Here is an 8,722-nt window from a genome sequence, read left to right on the forward strand (position 1 = left end):
TCCAAGAAGGCCACATTCACAGAGGTTAGCACCTCGGCGTCTCTCTTTGGAGGCACAGTTCAACCCATAGCTTATGTGATTTTATCTCAATAAAGCCGTTATTTTTCTCAAAAGTTTTAAGCTATAAAATACAAAGAGAGAGAGAAGGAACACAGGCTGGCCATGGTAGGGAGCGGGAGCCTGACCGGCTCTGGGCGGCACTCACCGGGTGCTCCTGAGAACGGCAGCGGTAACAATGACACCCCTGGCCTGCGTGCCCCCCCGCCCCGCCCTGCCCTCCCAGGGGTCCCCGCTCCTGGCCTGGCCCCCAGCCCCTTCCCCCTCCCCCCCACAGGCCTGTCACATGCCCACATCCCCAACTTGTGAAGTAACAACCTGTCACACGCACAACCTCTTTGCACCCAAAACGTTCTCTGATCTGTGTAAGCGGCTGGATGCTGTGCGGCTTGATATTAATATCTTTTGTTTGTGTGTCAGGGTTCTGCAGAATCTAATTAAGGCGTGTTCTCGGCGTATCCGGGTGTTCAAACAACTCCGCGGAGCAGACGATGCAAGCTGTTGACCTGCACAGATAAACTGTGCTTATGGAGGATCCGGGGGCTGGGGGCGGGGGCTGCTCGGCTGTTCTTTTCTGCCGGGGCGCCGGGCCTTGCCGCCTGCCGCTCGCCCCTGTGTGCGGGTGCCCTGGCATCTTCTTTGGGGGTGCTGACCACAGCCGTTTTCTCTATGTATTTCTGTGTATACACACATGTGCACATGCATGCACCGCACACGCAAGCTAGGCCCCCCAGGGCGAGCGACCTGTCTCAGGACTGTTGTGTCTCCCGTGAGTGTTCCGTGCACAGATGAGGGAGCTGAGGCCTTGGTGCTCCCTGAGGGCGCGTACCTTAAGGTGGGACCTCAGGTCTGCCTTCTAGTAGCCATCAGGTACCAGAGAAACCCACTTTGGGAGGGCGGGACCTGGGCTTGGGCGGTCAGATGACACACAGGCCTGCCCTGCAGTCTCCGGGGCCGGCCCAGGTGAAACTCTCATCCCCCCTGGACAGATGGGAAAACGAGTCCAGAGAGGTCAGGGCCTTGTCCAAGACACACAGTGGGCTGGCGGCAGTGCTGGGCCTTCCTGACCCTGCAGGCCACAGCTGGGCTCCCTTTTAAGGAATTCACTTAAGCTCAGACAGGACCAGGAGGCCAAGGCCGGGAATAAGTGTCCTTCAGTCCGAGGGCGGCTTTGGGACCCCCCGGATCTGGGGTCCTGGCCCCATCTGCCAGTGACCTTGGCAAGGTCTGCCCTTCTGCACCCTCAGTTACCCCCCTGGGAGATAACAGGGCCTAGCAGGCAGGCTGGTGAGAACCTTAGGGTAGTGAGATCTGCCCATCAGCTCCTGCTCTGTGCTCCGAGCTGCCACCATGACTGCCCTGCGGGTGGCTGGGCTCTGTGGGGTGCACACGGGACAATGCCCACTCCAGCCTCCATCCCAGCTCAGGGCCTGCCTGCCCCCGAGTGCGGCCAATTACAGCTGCCCGCTCAGGTTGGAGGGATGTGCTCTGGGCTTGGCTCTGCCCATCTGCAAGTTGGGGAGAGGACTTGCCCCTGGCCTTGATGTCCCCCAGACTCTGAGTGCCCTGAATAGAGAACACTGGAGGCCAGGTCTGCTGAGGGACAGGTAGGGGAAGGCTCCAGGCCCTGGGGCGGCAGGGTGGAGCAGGCTTGCGGAGACGGCAGGAGGCTTGCAGACAGCCTGCACCAGCAATTCCGGGTGGAGCACGGGTTTGGGTAAGGGAAGCAGCGTGACCGGTGGGCAGCGAAGGTCTACCCCCGTGTGTGCATGTGTGTAATGGATGCGCAGGCACGCGGCTTACGTGTGCCTGCAACCCGGTGCACCTGCAATCGGTGCACAGGGGCACATCGTGTTCAGGACCTGCCCCGCGCCGCTTAGGAAACGCCGCAGCGCCACCTGCCGACCGCGCTCCGGGCCACAAGGAGTGCGCGAGGCTGGACGCGAGGCCCCGCCCCTCCGCCAGGCCCCGCCCCGAGGCTCCGCCAGGCCCGCCCATCTGCCCGCGGCCCCGGCCCCCCGTCCGAGGCCCGCCCATCTGCCCGCGGCCCCGCCCCCCCGTCCGAGGCCCGCCCATCTGCCCGCGGCCCCGCCCCGTCCCCTTGGGGCGCAGCCCGGGAGGCAGGCCCCGGGAGCCCTGACCCTATGGTTCCCCCAAGAGGCAGGCAGCCGGGTCTTGGCTTTAGGGTCCAGCCCGAAGTGGGCACAGACGCACCCCGGGAGTTCAATCAGCGCGCTCACCGCGTCGCATCATCCTGCAGATGAGACGAGGAGGAGTGGGCTTTGCGCCCCCCGGCCTGGGTGCGCAGCGTGCACTCCACAAGGACCCGTACACCGAGATGGGTTTGTTACCCGGTAATTAAGTTGTTTACAGCTGTGAACCGGTGCGACCCTCACACGGCTTGGCAGTAGGCGCGTTGACACCGTTTCACAAGTGAGGCGCACAGATGCACCTGTACCTAGAGGCGTCCGGGCAGGATGCACCTCAGCCGCCGGAGCTGTCGCCAGCACCCCACATGAGCAGGAGTTGGGGGCAGAGGCCGGGACTGTCAGGACGTCCGAGACTAGGGAGTCAGGAGCAGGGCAGGCTCCGGGCCACGTCCTGGGCCGGACTGGGAGGCAGGGCCCCTGGTTGCAGCTGCCCTTCCCTGAGTGGCCTCAGTCTCCCCCACCGTGCAGTGGGGGGGGGTTGGTGTCCTTTCTCAGGGTCTGCCCCCTCCCCCTGCAAACAGCGCTATTCCAGGAATCCAGCAGGGACTGAGCTGGTGCAGAGATTCGGGGTTCACCTGCTCTCTCCCCCTCCAGCCCCCCACAGCCCCTCCCTGCGCCTGTGGTGGTCCCTGATGGGGAATTTGAGGGCCTCTGTCCGCCACAGCTCCAGCCCCCACCCCACCCCCATCTCTAGTGCCCCACCCCGAGGGGAGGCATCTCCGGGGATGAGGGGCTGCCAGGGGCAGACGGTCCCTGCTCCACCCTGCCGCCCCAGGGCCTGGAGCCTTCCCCTACCTGTCCCTCAGCAGACCTGGCCTCCAGTGTTCTCTATTCAGGGCACTCAGAGTCTGGGGGACATCAAGGCCAGGGGCAAGTCCTCTCCCCAACTTGCAGATGGGCAGAGCCAAGCCCAGAGGTCCCAGGAGGGGTGCCGCAGAGCCTGCTGCCGCGGAGGGCCTCTGCCGAGCACGTGGCAGGCCCTGCACTCGGCGGCACCTGGGGGTGGGGGAGGCTGTAGAGGGAGACCCTGAGGCGGGCGGGGGGGACAGTAGCCAGCCTGGCTCAGCAGTGCCCCTGAGAAGCATGACCTTGGGCAGGTCCCTCTGCCCGGCCTCCTCCCACAGCCCCCAGGCCTCTGCTGTCCCAACTCTCCCACCCACCCCCATGTCACTAGGGGCCCAGTCACACAGAGCTCCGTGCACACCCTAGCTGGGACGCTGCCTTGGGCAAGTCACTTCGCTTCTCTGGGCCTTAACGTCCTCATGGGGAGAGTGGGCTGACCTCCTGGGCTGGTTCTGGCCCCGGTGTGGGGCCAGAACCGGAGCCTGGAGCAGAAGAGGGCAGGTCTGCAGCCCCTGGCCGGACCACAGAAGATCTCAGGAGGCCCTCCTGTGTTCTGGTACAGCATCAGGCTCAATGTTACTGCTGGCCGCTGCGTCCAGCTGGCCTGCCAGCCAGGCTCAAGTGCCTTCATCAGCCCCATTTTACAGGTGGGAACATGGAGGCTCAGAGAGGCCATGTGATTTTCCCAATGAGGTGAGGGGAACAGGTTTCCAACCCACGAGTCAGCTGTAAGCAGAGCCTACCATGGGCCACTGTACCCCAGCCTCAGGCCCAGGGGTCCCCCAGCCTCCATCTGGCCTGGCCTGGACTCTGGGACCCTGGGAGGAAGGAAGTCCAGATACTTCACAGGTGCTGGGAATTGGCTTCTCCTCCCAGAGAGGCACAGCCGGGCCTTCAAGATCTGTTTTACAGACAGGCAGCCCAAGGCTGGGGCACAGGGGCCGGAAGCCAAGAGTGCGTTTGTCTCCAAAGACCAGCGGGCTGGTCACGCCGTGGCCCCTTTGCCCACAGTCACGCCCCCACAAGGATGCACACGCGTGCCCCTCCGGGGTCCCAGCAAATAGCAAGAGTGGGGGTCAGGGACCTGCTTTCCACCGGCTGGGTGGGGAGGAGTGTCAGAGCCCCCACAGTCTGATCCCGGCCCCGCTCGGGACAAGAGGCCTGAGACCAAGATGGTTCAGACCCAACAGTGATGTCTCTCCAGGCTGTAAGCACTCGTCGGTTCCCTCCCAGCCCACATGCGCACACACGCACACAGGTGTGCCCAGGCTCACACCCGCCCACCCACGCACCACAGGTGTGCCCACTTTTGTAGATCAGGCGCTGGGCAGCCCGCCCAACCTACCAACGTCCGTTGCAGTTGTTCGATGCGTGGGGGGGGGGGTGGATGGAGAGGGAGGGACAGATGGACGGCGGGTCTTGGGGGGCTGGTTAGAGGAACAAAGAGAAGAAATGCACGCTAACACCCCCACGGCTGGGTAGTGGAGGTGGGTTCCTCTAAGTCCTGCCACTTTTTACGGGGAAGAAACCGAGCAGGAGGCGGGAGGCACGGGCGGCCCGCGGGGCTCTCAGCCGCGCTGGGGACCTGTCCTCACAGGAGCACCTGCCTGATGTAGGTGGCACAGGTGGCGTCAGCCCAGCCTCACAGACCCTCCGAGACCCCCAGATGGGCACCTGCCGCTGCACGTCCTGCAGTCTGGTCCAGGGCCGCACACCTCCTCCCCCGGGCCTGCATGCCAGGCCCCCGTGGCCTGGGGACACCCCCACCCCGTTCCACCAGCTCTCCCGAGACCCCTCACCACCTGGGCCGGACACGAGGTGCTCAGAAGCAAGGCATGCCAGGATGAGCCCAGCAATCCCCCCACCAGGGCTCTTCAAGCGCACCGTTACACGGAAGTTTGTAATTAAACACTTGAGCACCATCAGACTTCCCAGCACGGTGCCTGATGAATTAATCAGGGGGACGCCAGACCCCCAGGTTTGCGTCCTCTCTGCTGAGTGTGGAGTGGTGGCCCTGAGCCTCCCTGTGGGGGGAGATGCTGTGGGGGGCAGGGTGTGACAGGAGCAGACCCAGCTCTCACCCCGTGGCCCTCTGCAGGTCCCCTCCAGCTCTGTCAGCAGCCCCCAGCCACCCAAACACGTGGAACAGAAATGGGGGTCCTCCTGGCCCACTCCGCACCACCCCCACCTCCACGCGTTCCACACGTGAACCCCCCGACCGTGCGCGCATTGTCCTCGGCACCCCAGCCCCTCTCCTGCTGCCCTCCTGCCCCTGAGGCCGGCCCCCGCCCTAAAGTGCCCAGATTCGGCCACCCCCGCCCACCCGTGGTCTCCTGCTGCACCCCCCAGGCAACCAGGCTCATCCTCTCAGAACCCACATCTGATGATGGGGCTCTTCCTCCCAACACCCAGAGCCAAGAGGAAAACCCCAGATAAACCCAGATCGAGGGGCATTCTGCAAAACACCCAACCGGTACGCCTCAAAACTGCTGACGTCATCAAAGCGAGGAAAGTCAGGAAACGGGAGCCCAAGGAGCCATGACGCCATGTCACAGGGGATCCTGCACGGGGTCCTCGAGCAGAAAAGGGGGTGAGGGAAACAGGACATCTGAGTAATGCGCGGGCTGTACTTCTGGGCATGCACCTGCCTGGTCACCCAGAGGTGACCCGCGGACCACAGGGTGGGGGGACGCCACGTGTTGCGCGGGTAACCTCCATGCTGTCTCTGCAACTTTTCCGTAAACCTACACTATCCTAAAATAAAAAGTTTATTTTAAAAAGAGAGAGAGCACGTACAAGAGATCTGCTTGAAATACGGAGAAACGTTGACATCTGTTTCATCGTGGTGGCGGGTTAATGGGGGATCTGCTATATTGTTTTCTGCACTCCTCTGTGTGTAGGAAACATTTCATAACTAAACACATAAGAAAAAACAAACCCAGATCTAGCGCATCACCCTGGCCTGACGCCCTCCCGGTTCTCCAGGGAGCCCTTAGCGTCAAGTCCCAAATCCTTAACCCAGCCCACGAGGTGCACGGGGACCCTCCCGCGGGCACGCTGCCTCTGGCACCACCCAGGGCTGGCGCCTTCCGGTCGCCCCGCTCCGGCCCCTGGACCAGATCCCAGCCTGCAGCTCTCGTGGGTCCGGCGCTGGGAGGGAGGGTGCCGGGTCCTGCCCCCACGGGGTCACCTCACCAGAGGTCACTGCACCATCCCCGCTCGGCTGACTGCTCCTGGGTGGGACCCACAGTCAGGGCTCTCTCCCACACCGGCAGGGAAACCGAGGCCGAGAACGGAAGGAGCCTCTCCCAGGGGCTCAGGGACAGCTCAACCAACATTTGCTCCGTTTGTCTTGTAAAACTCACATTTCACAGAAACACCCACATGTGAACATGCGTGTGTGCACGTGCACACGGGTGTAATCACGAGTGTGCACACGCCAGGGCTGGGGGTCTGTGGTGGGCTGCTGGCCAGGTCTGCGTTACTTACAGCACACACGTGTGATGCGCCGGGAGCCACAGCCTGATGCACGGTGGGGCACGTATGGGACACACTCCCCGCCGGGCAGCATGAGGACGGGCAGAGTGCTTTATTCCCATGTGGACGCACACGCGTGTGCGAGGGCAGGCTGGCCGCGGTGGGCGTGCCGCACTGGAGACAGCACGCAGGCGTGGCTGGTGCGCACAGTGTGTGACATGTGCCGGGTCTATGTTTCCAATGCGATCAATACATAGCATCAGGGACACCATAGTAATCAATCGATCGAGGGATCAGTCAGTTGATTCATTCAGCAAAATTATGTTGAGCCTGCTATGTGCCAGGCCCTGGGGATACAGCAGTGAAGGGATCCAGTCCCGCCTTCATGAGACTTTCATCCTGTGTGTTTGGGGTGGGGGGGCTCTCACAATAAACCAGCAAACGTGCGATGTCCTGACTGGAGGTGGCCCTGTACGCATAGGAACGCAGGAGGGAGAGGGGATGGGAAGTCCCGTGGGGAGTACGGGAGGCCTCAAGGAGCTGAGGGAGCCAAGCAAGTACTCCAGGAAAGCAACATTCCAGGCAAGGAATAGCAGGTGCAAAGGCCCTGAGGCACGGGCACGTCTGCCCTGTTTGAAAACAGCAGAGAGGCTGGCATTGCTGGAGCAGAGTAAGGGGCACCAGGAGACTGGTGAGGGGGGCTACTAACCCCACAGCCTCCTGGATGACAAGCCCTCCAACGAGACAGCTGCAGTCCTAGGCCACAAAAGGCCAGGCTGCTGGAGTCTGATAGCTGACCAGGCGAGCAGGTCCTAGGTATCCTGAGCGCCAGCTTCCGAGGTCCTTCTGGCTTGGTGAATGTCCTCCCCCTCCCTGTCACCACAGGACCGGCAGGGAAATGGTACGTGGGCAAGGGGTAGGGCAGGAGGGGCAGCCAATTGTCTTCAGAGTCTATGCAGCTCAACTCCCGTTGTACCAAAGGGAAACTGAGGCCCAGAGAGCATAAGTATCCCCCAGATCTTCCAGAACCTCAGGACAAGCTGTTGGGACTACCTGTTGGGTCCCCTGCCTCCCTGGCCAGGTGTGGACAGGTGGGTAGGCGGGTGCAGGGCTCACCTGGTGGGCAGGTGCCCCCGGGCAGAGAAGTGTATTTTGATGAGAAAACTTGGCCAAAGCACCAGTTGGAGCTGAAGGCCCTGTGAGGCCCGCTGGGCTTCCAGAAAGGGAAACCGGGGCCCAAAGAGGGCCTGCCCCTCCCCTAAGATGCTATAGTGCACCTGGGCCAGACTGGGTCCCCCACCTTCCCACACTGTCCCCCCAGTCTCGTGACAAAAAGAAATCTGGGCCGGGGGCTGCATCCCACCCTGGACTCACCCCGCCCCAACCCCCGAGGAACAATTTACCTTTCAGAGCTGGTCCAAGATATTAATTAAGATAAATCTACCTCAATTTTGAGATTCTCTTATCATGTAATTTATCAAAATTATGTTAATTATTTCTGTAGGGCAGCAAAATTATTACCTCTTTTGTGTCTGATTTGTATTAATATTCATAATTTAATAATTCAGCATCCTGGCCATCTGGTCCGGGAGCAGGCTCCCTTCCCTCCTCCGGTCCCAGCCAGAGCGTCCCCACCACGCCGTCCAGTGTCCCCACGGCCCGGCCCCCCCCATCCCCTGGCCTTCCCGCCGTCCAACCCGGCGGACGTGGCCCCTGCCCCGGGCCTGCCCACCCCGGTGGCCCCACGCCGCCCGCGGCGCCCAGAGGTTCGAGCACAGGTACGCACAGGCCATCGCCACCCCCGCTTGGCAGGTGAGCCAAGCTGAATTGACATTTTCCACACTTTGTGAGTTTTACACTGTAATTTGACATAATTAATGCCTACATTACTGCTGATAATTTAGCTAGTTAATTAAACTCGGAGGAGATAATTAAGGAAAGGCTACTGCTTGGATTGCTAATTGTTTTTGTCATTATTTCAGGGGGCCGACAGCTGCCGGCTGAGTCATCCTGTTTTGTCAGCTGACGGGTCATGTGACACGGGGGTCCCCTGGGGTCCCCCACTTCCAGGGAGGGAGGCGTGCAGCCGGCTACCTGGCTGCTGTCTGGAGCCCCGCCAAGAGCCAGGCGCTACT

The sequence above is a fragment of the Phoca vitulina genome, unplaced genomic scaffold, assembly GCF_004348235.1.
Source record: "Phoca vitulina isolate PV1807 unplaced genomic scaffold, GSC_HSeal_1.0 scaffold79, whole genome shotgun sequence".
Lineage (NCBI taxonomy): Eukaryota > Metazoa > Chordata > Mammalia > Carnivora > Phocidae > Phoca > Phoca vitulina.